General features: G+C 37.5%; 1 pseudogene; it reads right to left on the bottom strand.

Annotated features, from left to right (window-relative positions):
* Positions 1-1,532: 1,532 nt before the first annotated feature.
* Positions 1,533-2,472, bottom strand: LOC116599761 (annotated as a pseudogene).
* Positions 2,473-13,381: the final 10,909 nt, after the last annotated feature.

Genomic DNA, 13,381 nt, shown 5'->3' on the forward strand with positions numbered 1-13,381 from the left:
AAATGTATATATACCTGATGGAATAATTTGATGAAGACAATTTCTTAGTTGCAACTCCCTATCCTGGATATAGCATGTGGTAGCAGCTTTTGAATATCCAATCTGATTTTGTATAGAAATCTCCAGCACTGAAAACTTCAGAAGGCTCATTTGGTATATTACCATTCTTTTTGCATCTGTGTAAATAATGAGGTAAAATTGAGTGAAAACCTTATTTTGTGATCAAGAATAATCTTTCTTTGAAATTGCACTTTATTTAAAATGGGGGAGACTATAGGGGAAAATCTGTGTTTCAGTGGAAAACTACATTGTTTAGAACACATTCTTATGGGTTATTTGATTCTGAGTATTGAGACTTGGCATTTTCAATCCCTTTGAGCTATTTTCCAACTCTGAAAGTTTTAGATACTAATAGCAACCAAAGTATTTCATGTAGGTAGACCTGTAAATAAATTCTATCTGATAGACGGTCAATAGGCATGTGTCCCATGAAGTAGAAGAGACTGTACTCATTTGCAAATTAATGTCAATATTCCTGTCTATAAAGGTATCTTTTATATGGGGTCTCCTTTGAACTGGTTGTGTCATTTGCCTGGTTCTTTCATTAAAAGTGAGTTAAATCTGTGGCCCCTGGGTGGCTCAGTTGGTTAAGTGTCCGACTTTTGATCTCAGTTCAGGTCATGATCTCAGGTTCATGAATTCAAGCCCCACTCTGGGCACCATGCTGGGTGTTGAGACTACAGAAAATGATGAATTCAATTAGATCTCTAATAGATATTCATTTTATGTCTTTGAGAGAGCTGTAATTTTACCTTTTTTGAAAATTAGTCTTAATTAGGGTTTACATTCTTGCATGGGAGGGAGACAAATCATATATAGTGTAATGAGTTAATGGCATTAGGTAGAACTCCCATAGAAACCTGGAAGACAGGAAACTTTCTATCCTGCATAACACAGACAGTGATATTTTAATGCTCAAGAAGGAAATATTGAAATAAATGAAATGGACAAATGACTTAAATTCTCTTATGTTTTTGTAAACTCTGCATATGTGTATATTTGTTTCTTTTATTGGTCTCGTGCATGTACATATTCCTGCCCATTTCAATTTTCATTCCTGAGAGCATTAGCATATTTCATAAAAGTGAAAACTATGAGTTGAAGAAGGCTATTTTAAATGAAGAGGAAATCCTCTATCATTTCTGATCAATATCCATGTAAATGTACACTGTTAATTCTCAAGTAAATATATAGAATAACTTTAAGTATGACAATGGCAAGCATATACTATGAACATAAGGCTGGTTAAAGCAAGCTGGATGAAATGGAACATTAGAATACATTTTATGTTTATATATGAGCCCTAATCCAAAATCCTAAACCAAAATATTTGTAAGACTGATTCTTCAATCTTAGTGTGTTGAAAGATGATATTGTAAAGTAATTAATATATGGTGTGATTCTTTGCTGATTTGTTCTGCTTGTTCTGTGTCATGTACTTATTGAGTTTTCAATGTGGTCAAGCATCCTTGTCAGCTATGTTTCTGACACAGCTTCCCTAAAACTATATTTCTTATCTGTTGGCTTTTCATGCCATATACAATGGGATTCATCAATGGTGGTACCAACAGGAAAACAACAGTCATGAGGATCTTAATGATTGGGAGCCTATGTTTGGCAAAATGATAGATAACAGCTAGGGAGATAATGGGAACATAGAAAATGAGCTCAGCACAGATGGGGGAAACACAGATGTAGAGGACCTTGAGCCTTTGCTTCTGTGATGCTATGCTCAATACAGCTTTCAGTATCAGCATGTAAGACATGAAAATAAATGTGAAGTCTAGGATGCCTATGACAGTTACAAATAAGCCATAGATGACATTGATCTTGTTGTCAGAGCAGGCCAGCTTCATGACATCTTGATGGAGGCAGTAGGAATGGGAAAGGAAGTTCTTCTTACAGTATCTTAGATGTTTTAGAGTAAAAGGGCAAGGGAGGATCAACAAAACATTTTTCAAAGAAAAAGCAAGTCCAGTTTTGGTGACTCTGGCACTGGTTAGGATGGAGGTGTATCTCTGAGGGTGGCAATGGCAATAAAGTGATCAAAGGACGTGATGAGAAGAATTGATGACTCTATAGCTGAGAATTCATGAATGAAAACCTCTTAGGCAAAGCAGGCATTGGGGGAAATTCCTGGAGCATTGAACAAGAATATCCTTATCATGGTAGGGAGAGAAGAGAGGGACAGTCCTAGGTCAGAGAGAGCCAACATGGAAAGAAAGTAGTACATGGGTTCATGCAGAGATGGCTTTGATTTTATGAAAATCAGAATAGTACAGTTCCCCAGGATGGCAACGAGGTACATGAAGCAAATAGGGATGGGGACCCAAATGTTGGCACGTGCCATCCCTGATTCCCAATCAAGTAGAAGGTAGAGATTTCAGTTTCAGAGGTGTTGAAGGTGGACATGCCTGGTAGATGAGGGAATCAAGATGAATGGCTTGGGAGAGGCTCAGACGCCTGACTCTATCCAGTTGCAGTCATAGAGATCTTTGTGAATCTAAGTGATATGCACATAATTCTTAAGTATAAGCCTAAATGGAAAAAGATAGGGAAAGAAGTCATCAATATCCAACTGAAAACAAAAGCTGAGAGAAAAGGAAAACAAATTTATATCAAAATTGAATCTTATAACAGATACAAGTTATAATAGGTATAAGTTCTATACAAGGACTGATTTGTCAATTAAGATAATTATACATGTGCCTCTTCCAATTTGATAACTTGATACTTTGACTTTTTAATGTAAATATTTTAATGTAAATATTATAACTGACATACTGTTAAAATTTCAATTAATTTACATAAAATTCAGAGACAATAGAGGAATACTGTAGATTTTTGTTATAGAAGCCCATACGATCCTGTCTGTGCCGGCCATTCTCTTTTTGTATCCTCCTTTCCTACAATGACCCCTGAGTGCCTCATCATCTTCTTTTGCCCCCTTAACGATGTATGCATTTCTGTAAAGAAATCCTTCAGTAGACACTCCTCAACTGACTTCCTCATGTTCATCTATATCTTGCTGGCACATGTTCTCTCATTCCCTTTTCTTAGCATGTTCTTCTCTTGTCTTTAGGCTGTTCTTATTATCACTGATGTACTGCAGTGCCACATGCAATAAAGGGGTGGAGATCATAATGAACTTACTCTGCTTGTAACATTTTAAATCTGAAAAGTTATGTATTTTTTTTTCAATTTTGAATATCTTCTGCCATTATTACTTTCAACATTGCCTACTAAGCAATTTATCTAGCTGGAACATGTTGAACCTTCTCAATCTAACTTCCTAGTTAGATTACTTCATAACTTCAAACTCTTCATTTGTTTTTGTTGCATTTTGATGCATTCTTCAGTAGTACTCTCTTACTAATTCTGTTTTCATTTGTGGCTGGTCTGAAATGTATTCTACTATTGAGTTTTATTTCATTACTCTATTTTTCTTTTCCAATTTATATTTTTATTTTCAATTTATATCTACCTATGCCCTCATAATTTTTCATTAATTTTATTGTTATTATGCTGCCTTCAAGTTTTGAGGATCTTAAGCATGCCTGCTTCAAAACTCCTTTTAAATTGTTTTAGTTTTTCTCTTTTCACCAGTGAGTATTGAAATTGTAGTTTCTTTATCAGTGTTAGTCTTCATATATGTTTTAGAATTTTACTTGTAATCTCAACTTGAGTGAAAATTTCCTTGAAATGATTTATTTTCCTTTAAATGATTTATTTTGTTTATGCCCCATGATTAGATGTAGTGGTTGACTCTTCCTTCCTTGTTTGTCAACCGTTCTTTTTAAAATGGTAAAAGGATATTGTTCCAAATGAGAGCTGTGTACAGTTTTGCCGTTCCCATTCCCACCCACCAACACTCACCAACTATCTCAAGACTTGGCTTGTTATGGGGAGTAGACTTGGGCTGTGACAACACCTATTTCCACTCCCCATGTGGATTAACAGCTTCATGTACCAAGCAGGGTAACTTATATTGGTCCCTTGTCAAATACAGAACACTATCATGCTGAGTCCCATGCAGGTGCTGAGTTGCCAATCACCAATATGCTTCTAGACCAGCGGCCACATAGGTCTGTGGATTCAACTTCAACACAATTATATGTTTTTACATGGCATCTCATTATCTGTCTATCATCTATCTATCTATCCTCATCGTCTAAGTATCTGTTATCTATCATGTATTTTCTACCTATTTGTCTATCTAAGGAGCATGACAAGCATCTTTTTATTATCTTTGTATTTTATTTATTATTACTGCATGTTTGGCATAAAGTACAAATTGACATACCTGATTCAGCTTACCACATGTTGCATAAAATTCTCCATCAAAACTTCAATACAGTTTAAAAATCTGTAATAAAAAAATATTTATTGATAAATCAAGAAAAATGGAGTAATAACTTTTTCAATGAGCACATTATTTATTCTTCACTATCAACCTCTACTTCTCCAAAACATACATACATATATATATATATATATATATATATATATATATATATATAATATGTGTGTGTGTGTGTGTGTATGTGTATCTATATCTTTAGAAAATGCTATACTGGGGCTCCTGGGTGTTTCAGTGGGAAGCATCTGCCTTCGGCTCAGGTCATGATCCCAGGGGTCCTGGGACCCAGCCGCACACTGGGCTCCCTGCTTAGTGGGGAGCCTGCTTTTCCCTCTCCCACAGCCCTGCTTGTATGCATGCTCTCTCTTTCTGTCAAATAAATAAATAAAATTAAAAAAAATTCAATGAGATAAAAAAAAAAAATACATACCTCTCTGGAAGGGCTATTATATTTACCTTAAATTGTAACATTTTTAGAGTCTGCAGGGAAGGAAAACACTGTGCAGGAACATTTCCAGTAAGTTGTTTCCATCCCAGAAGGGCCTACCCAACCCAATTCTGTGCTTTGCAAAAATGTAAAAAATACAATTTAAGGAACAGACACAGAATGTCCTTAAAGGATGAGTTTAAATAAAGTTTACTATTTATATGGAAGTTGTTAAATAAGGTTGTTTGTCATGTTATTTAAGTTAAAGGTAGAGCGATGTTTAATGTAGTCCGGATGGTGTCCTTGGGACAGCTTCGGATGCTAAGCATATTCTAAAACTGAAGCAGGCATTAAACAGGAAAATCATGATAGCTTGCCAGGGGAAAATGGTATGTATCTTAATGTTATTGATTGATAAGATCAGGAGGGTTTTTAGGTACTTACCAAGGTGTTGGCCACTGCATTTATACTTAAAGGTTAAAAAGGAAATGAATGCAGGATGAAGCCACCCCAGTCCTGGTTGTTAGGCACAAGGTTATTCAGGACTATCTGATTCTAATCCTTCTACCTGGCTGCCCTTTTAGCATAACAAAGGCCTCTAGGGAGAGAACTCAGGAAACTACCGAGAAGGAATAAAAGTCCTTAAATGAATTAATTCAAGCAGTGTTCAGCTGAATTCCCATTATGCATATGAATTAGCCATTTATGTTTAATGCCCTAGGAGACTTGCCCTACGAGACCTCTCCCATTGCATCAAGCAAAATTGATTCCTCTATCACCTGCAATTACAGAGTCTATATGTTGGAGACATACAGACTCCTCTTTGGGAAGAGTGTCATATTTTGTTTCCCAATGTCCTTATATTTGTGTCTATAATTGGGTTTTCATATTCAGTTTTGCTACTGCAGATAAATGCAATTTGTACCTTGTAAGAGAAATGATATTGGCATTTTTGTTTGTTCTTAGAAGCCAGTCAAGTATGCTCTTTAAAAAAATTATATTAGTTTGTGGGAGTGCCTTTTATATTAAAGAATATAGTCATCTATTGTGATGTGTATGCAAATAGTTTTCCCCCTTAGGTAACAGGTACTTGTCTTTGTTGGTGACAGTGTTGTAGGCTGGGTCCTCTGAATCAAACACTGAGGTAAATATTTGGGGGCAGAGTTTATTTGGAGAGTGCTAGTGATGAAGTTCTAGAACCTAGGTGAGGTTCGGTGGGCTGAGGTCTGGAGCCAATGACCAAGAAAGAATTCTTGAGACATCTTTGGTGCAAAATGGAGGTTTATTAAAGCATGGGACAGGAACGATGGGCAGGAAGAGCTGCTGCCCCGGGTTGTAAGGGTAGGCATGTTGTATACCTTGCAGTTGAGGGAAGGTGAGGAGAAGGGAGGTTTCAAGGGGAGTTTTCATATGTTAAAGAGGGCCTACAAGGTGCCTGGGGGAGGCCTTGCCCTTATAGCCTGATCAATGTCATCTTTAGGTCAGGCATTAACATGAAGATAGTTGGGAGATTCTTGGTGGGGTGTTATGATCCTGCTATCATTTACATTCCCTTCTACCTCAGCCTCTTCCAGTTTCATTTATGATGGGGAGGGAGACATTAGGGCTTGAGGAACTGAGAGTTACTTGCCTCTGGAAATTTGTGCTATTGATAAGGTAACCTCCCTGTTTGTAGATCTCTAGGACATCTGTAGAGCAAGGGAGATTCCTGTCCTGCAGGATTGTGATCTCTGCAAGTTAACTATTTATCATTTTATGGCATTCAGGGGTGCCTGAGGAATGCTACACATATTATGGAGGGGAGTGGGTGGAGAGGGGGTGCAAGGCGCCAGCTTTTGCTTGGTCTTCAGCCAGCCTCCTACTCCCTCATCACTAGGAGGTTAAAAGCCTGTGGGGAAAGAATGAAATAGAACTAATGTGGAATTAGTTATTCTTACTATTTTTGTCCTTAAATTTGTATTCTGGTGTTTAAAGTGATTTATACACTACCATTACCGTATTCTGTTTCTCTTCATATTTATCTTCAGCAGTGAGTTTTTTTATATGTAAGATTACTGAAGTATTTTACTTAACTTTTTTACTTGTTTAATGTCCCCTTCTTCAAATTGAGGAACTCTTTGAAGTCCTCCTGATGAGGGAGCAGAAGCATGGCTGAGGACAAAGCAAAAGACAGACACCTCACAATCTCCCCCTCACCCCCACCACTCCTGGGTGGGACAAATGTGGCATTTTTTAAGAATGTCCCAAGTATCTTAATGGTAATGGCTTGCTAAAAGGGAAAAACAACCTTGACCCCAGAGCAAGGCCTCTGGTAGCTAGGCCTCTGGTATCCAGTATCTTTTTAGGTCCTCTTTAGCATATGAAAGTTCTATTGAAACTTCCCTTTTCCTTACTTCCCCCACCCCATGTAACATAACCTGCCCTTCCTCACAACCAGGGGCAGCAGCTCTTCCTGCCCAGGGGTCCTGTCCCCATGCTTTAATAAACCACCATTTTGCACCAAAGATGTCTCAAGAATTCTTTCTTGGTCATTGGCTCCAGACCTCACCCCACCAAACCTCACATATATTCTAGAAGTTCTTCACTTCTACTTGAACTTCAACTTGGAAAACTTGTTCTTCAACTTGAAGTTCTTCAACCTTTAACAACTTGAAACAATTCTTATAAGGCAGATTTAGTGGTGACAAACTCTTAGTTCTTGTTTGGGAAAGTCTTTTTTTTTATTTTTAAAGATTTTATTTATTTGACAGACAGAGATCACAGGTAGGCAGAGAGGCAAGCAGAGAGAGAGGAGGAAGCAGGCTCCCTGCTGAGCAGCGAGCCCAATGCGGAGCTCGATCCCAGGACCCTGGGATCATGACCTGAGCCGAAGGCAGAGGCTTTAACCCACTGAGCCACCCAGGCGCCCCTGGGAAAGTCTTTATCTCTCTTTCATTCTTAATGGACAGATTTTCTGGACAAAGCATTCTAGCTTGAAGTTTTTTCTTGTCTCTCTCAGTACTTAGAATATAAGCTCCTACTCTCTCCTAGTCTGTAAGGTGAGAAATCTGCTGATAATCTTATAGGGGCTGTCTTGTATAATAATAATTCAAAAAAATAATAATAATTCATTTTTTCCTGCTGTTTTAAAATTTTCTCTTTGTGTTTGACTTTTGATAATTATAAAGTTTCACAGGTGAGGTAAACCTAACACCAGGCAAGGTGGGTGCAAGGCAAGATTTATTAAAGGCACTCTCAGGCGAAGTTTCAGGGCTCAGGAGAAGGGGAGCCAGGAAAGTCGCACCGGGAGGAGGTGGGCACCCTCAGATGAGATTCCTCAACTCTGGAAAGAGGAGTGGGGGAAGTCGCCCTGAGAGGGAGTTGGCGGGGATCTTTTATCAGGCCAAGGCAGAGCATGGGCTCACATCCATATTTGGTGATCAGAAGGTATGGGGTGAGGGCTCCTGATACTCCTGTTTCTTGCATAGGTATCAGGTTACCTATGGAGACGTGACCTGGAAGTATACCCTTTTGGCAGGAGAGTCTAGGGTTAAGGAAAGGGGTGGGAAGGGGACTGGAAGATGGTGGCCCCGGTGGTCATTTCTATTGTTCCTCCTGCATTCCGGGAACCACCGACCCCAACAATAATTAACGTATCTCAGTGTAAACTTCTTTGGGTTTAGTGTAATTATGGTTCTTTGGGATTCATGAATCTGAATGTCAGTAACTTTTTTAGATTTGAGAAGTTCAGCCATTATATCTAAAAAAGCTTTCTGCCCCTTTCTCTCCTAGGACTTTTATAGTATCTATATTGCTTCTTTGTGGTGGTGTATAACTCTTTCAGGACTTTTTCACTATTTTCATACTTTTCTTTTTCTTTTTGTTCCTCTAATTGCATAATTTCAAATAACTTCTCTTTGAGTTCTCTTTGAGTTTTTTTTTTTTAATATCAATGCTTTTTTATTATAAAAAGTAGAAATGCATGAAGATAGGTAAGCAATCAAAATACATGCTCTCTGTCAGAGGAGTTAACACTTCTATTATTAAACCGGATGACTTCCTTTTAGTTTGGATGTCTGGGTCTGACTCACAGGGCAGGGGATGGGGTCTGGCACTTGACATCAGCCTCTGGCAAAGCATTAGTCAAAAGAACCCTGAAGCGGGTTATGGGCACAAATGAACTTTCCATCAATTCTTCGTACTTCATTTGCCAAGTCAGGAAGACTCAACAGTGGTAACAACGGTGATCTCCCCTTGGAGATTGTGAGCAGTGCAAATATAATACCTTACATCAATGGTCTCAAAGTCTTCGATTGTCAGAGTCAGAAACAGTCTGCTGTTGAAGCTCTTTATTGAATTTTCAGCTCAGTAATTGTATTCTTCAGCCACAGGATTTCTCTTTGATTCTTTTCTTATGGCTTCTATTTATTTAGTGAATTTCTTTTTGTTCTTGTATTATTTTACTGATTTTGTTTGTCTGCTTTCTTTTATACCTAATTGAGTTTCTTTAAGATAATTATTTTTAATTCTTTTTCAAGCAGTTCATGGATCTTCATTTCTTTATGGTTAGCTACTAGTGCTTTACTGGTTTCCTATGCTGGTGTCATGTTTGCTTGATTCTTCATGATTCATGTAGCCTTACATTAGTGTCTGTGTATTTTAAGAAGCTGTCACCTCCTCTGGTCTTTATAGACTGGTTTTGGTAGGTAAAGGTTTTCTGCCAGGTCCCTGGACAGTTAGGACTGCCTCTGGGACTTTGGTTGAGTGGGGCTAGAGCCAGGTTATAAAACTGCTTCTGAGTCCAGTCATGTTTATGGTTCATGGCCCTTTTACTAGGGTTGTGGACAGGCATAATTCCTACTAGATCCCCAGCCAGCCAGGAGTGCCTGAAACCATGGATGAACAGGGTTGGAGCCATATCACTGAGCTGTCTCAGGGTCTGTGGTCAGTCTGTTTGGTGAAGCATGTACAATTTTTATAACACAAAGATATGTGTGTTTGTGTATATGGATGTATATGTGCATGCACAAACGTATGTGTGTATATATTTATAGGTAAAAATTGCAGGTTTTGGCACTTAAAGCTCTCCAAATCTGGGAAAATTGTTTAACTCTCTGAGTTTTAATTCCCTAATCCATAAAATAGGGTTAAATGATCTAATTCATATAAATAGCTTGTGACATTTAACAATTAGTATAAGTTGGCTGCTCTTATTATTGTGGTTATTTTTTGATTATTATAAGGGCCTATTGTGTAAGGGCCTATTCAGCCAGAGCAGCACTCCAGTTGAACTGCCATTTTGTTGTTTAACCCTTAAACTGTCCCTGCCCCCTTTCCCCAGGGAACTTACTTAAAAACAAGTCCCGGAAACCAGTCCCAAGTAACAAAGAGCAAATATAAGGGTGGGTCAGGCCAGGTGGAGACATCTGATAAGTAGGGGAGTGTGTACTGTCTCCCTAGTTACTAAGGAGTATGGCCCCACCCCTTAGGGCACCTTTTGGGTTCCAATTCTGACCAAGGTGATAGGCTGGTTCAAATATTTACTAGGGTAAGTTGTAATTCAATTGGTCACTTATGTGTGACGTAATATGATTGTGCAGCTTTCTCTGTGTGTTACAATTTCATTGGCCACCTGAGTGTGGCTAGGTCCAACCACATGGCCTTTGCCCTTAAAAGATAGTCTGTGAAGCAGAGATAGGTCGCCCTCTCTGTAAGAGGTGTGGCCCCAAATGGTTGGTTTGATTCTTGATGCTTGGCATGAAATAAAGCTTTGCTTGACTTTCGCTTTGTATCAGTCTTTCTCCTTTAATCACGGACCCATTATTGGGGAACCCACAATACTTATTTGAATAAACACATAATATAAATGTACATTTATAAAATGTAAATAATATAAATTATTTTATATGATTTTTAAAGCCCTGAATAGTCTGTTTCCCACTTGCTCTACATATTTATATCCATGAAGATATTTGCTCAGTATAAACCTATACTCCAACCAAAAGGACTGACATAAAGTTCCAGGATTTTCCCCCTGAGTTCCTTTAATACTTTTTATATTTTCTTTTATTCATTTTATTTTATTTTATTTATTTTACTTTATTATTTTAATGTAATTTAATTATTTTATCTTGTTTATTTTATTTTATTCTATTTTATATTTTATTTTATTCCTACAATACATTTTAAATACAACAGTTAGGTTATACCTCTGTTTATTTCCTCTTACCAAACCAGGTTATAACCCAGGTCAACATCTCATTCCAGTTAGTCCCTAGTTTAACTTGTGTATATTTATTACAAGGCTGAGCACTGCTTCACAATTATATTTTTAATTAACAAAACATCCTATGAGATGGGAAACTAATTTAAGGAAGGCTCTGTATCTCAATAACATTTGCATCACAAATGACATGGTATTCTTTGGACAGAAATGGGAGAGAAAATATACAGTGATAACTATTAAATAATTAAACATGATAATAAACATTTTTGTTGCTCTGTACTGCCATAGGGATACTGATGAGTCTTCACAGCCTGTACAATTCCCTTGTTCCCACCTCTGATTGTCCCCTATGTTCTCTATCAGTAATTCTTTTCTCAGTCTAAGGCCAAAGTCTAGTTTTGTTCTGGAAACATTTCTTCTACCTCCAGATGAATGAGATACTGAGTCATTCTTTCCCAGGAGAGTTGCCAGTGTCATAACAAAGACAACAATTTCCCAGCTTGGGAAAATGCTCTACCCTCCACCACCTCATTACCTTAATCATAGAAATGGAGGTCATGCATTCCTATATCTTGAAAATGTTTTTTTTCTTGCCACACAGATAGTTTACCCAGAAGGAGCTGGGAAACAATCCATAGTCTGCTAAAGGTTTTGAGAATAAGCCAGAATTTTAGCCCCAGTCTAAAAAATTGGAATGATGAAGAGAGTGAAAATATGGGTAGGGAGGGGAGGAGAAATGGGTTCCTGTTTCTCTTAGCTTCTCATTTTTAAAATAAAATGTAAAATCTAATATTCATTCTCAAAGATTTCTGATTGAATTCACAGCCTCTATACTCTCTATATTTTCAAAACCTCTTGCCTTCTAACTACTCAGAAAGTATGATCCTTAGATAAGCAGCATTGGCATTACCTAAGAGCTTGTTAGAAATGAAAAATATTGGGACTTCATCAATTGATGAATGGATGAAGGAGATGTATTTTATATATGTATATATAAAGGTATACTATATATGACCATTATATTGATAGAGAGATATAAATGTAGATATGGATATAGATATATATGACTATTATTCAGCCATAAAAAAAGAAGTCTTGCCTCTTGCAACAATATGGATGGGGCTAGAGAGTATAATCCTAAGTGAAATTAGTCAGTCAAAGAAGGGCAAACTCCATATGATATCACTCATATGTGGAATTTAAGAAATGCAACAAATGAGCAAAGGGAGAAAGAGAGAGACAAATCAAGAAACAGACACTTAACTATAGAGAACAAACTGACAGCTACCAGAGGACAGGTGGAGGGGTGGTGAATGAAACAGGTGATGGGGGTTAAGGAAGGCACTTGTGATGAGCACTGGCTGTTGCATTGAATTGTTGAATCACTATACTGTACACCTGAAACTAATATAACACTGTATGTTACCTAACTGGATTTAAATATGAACTTTAAATACATTGGGATCATCTAAGATTAGTGAATCAGAATCTATCTCTTTATAAGCATCCTCAAATGATTCATATTTACATCACATTTTGAGAAACACTGCTGTAATTCAAACTGTGGCAGAATTGTTAATAGGACACTCATTTACTCTCTTAGGTAAGCAAGGCCTCAGCACCCAGCACTCATTTACTTGAGTACAGGATCAGTCTTACAGGTGCCTACTGATCTGAGTCCACCCTACCACACTGCGTGGTGTACCCCAGATCACCAGAAAATCTCGTAGAGATGTGTAGCACCACAAGTGAGAAAGCTATGAAATTGGCAATCCACTTCAGTGATGAACTGTTCTGCCATCAGAGCAAGACACTCTTTTTTTTTTAATAACCTTGATGTATCACTTTTGAGCATTATGGCTGTCAAATGATGGCCAAATGATGTGAAGACCTCATTTCATTAACTCTAAGAGGAAAGTAATAAAACTCCTACTTCACAAATGGTTTCGTCAATAAAACAAGATAGTACACACTTGGCAAATATAAATAATAATAAATTATTATAATTTTTATCTGCCCTAAGTTGAGAAACTTGAGTTATGTGCTCCCATTTGCCACTAGAAAAATAGATACAAACAACTTAGTCTCATTAGTAGCTATGATATTCTATCGCTGAGCACATTTATTCATCTAATAAGTAATGAGTTCCTTCTCAGTTCCAAAGACCACTGTACATCTATCTATCAGTGCAAATTGGAAAAGTCCCTGTCTATCCTTAATGAGTCTACAGAGTAGTTTACAGACCTGGAAACATATGGGGATTTCATTTATTAACAATTCTGTGCCAGAATTTGAAGAACAATTCAGAGTAACTGAATAACTGCCCTTT

This window comes from Mustela erminea, chromosome 9 (assembly GCF_009829155.1).
Source record: "Mustela erminea isolate mMusErm1 chromosome 9, mMusErm1.Pri, whole genome shotgun sequence".
NCBI lineage: Eukaryota > Metazoa > Chordata > Mammalia > Carnivora > Mustelidae > Mustela > Mustela erminea.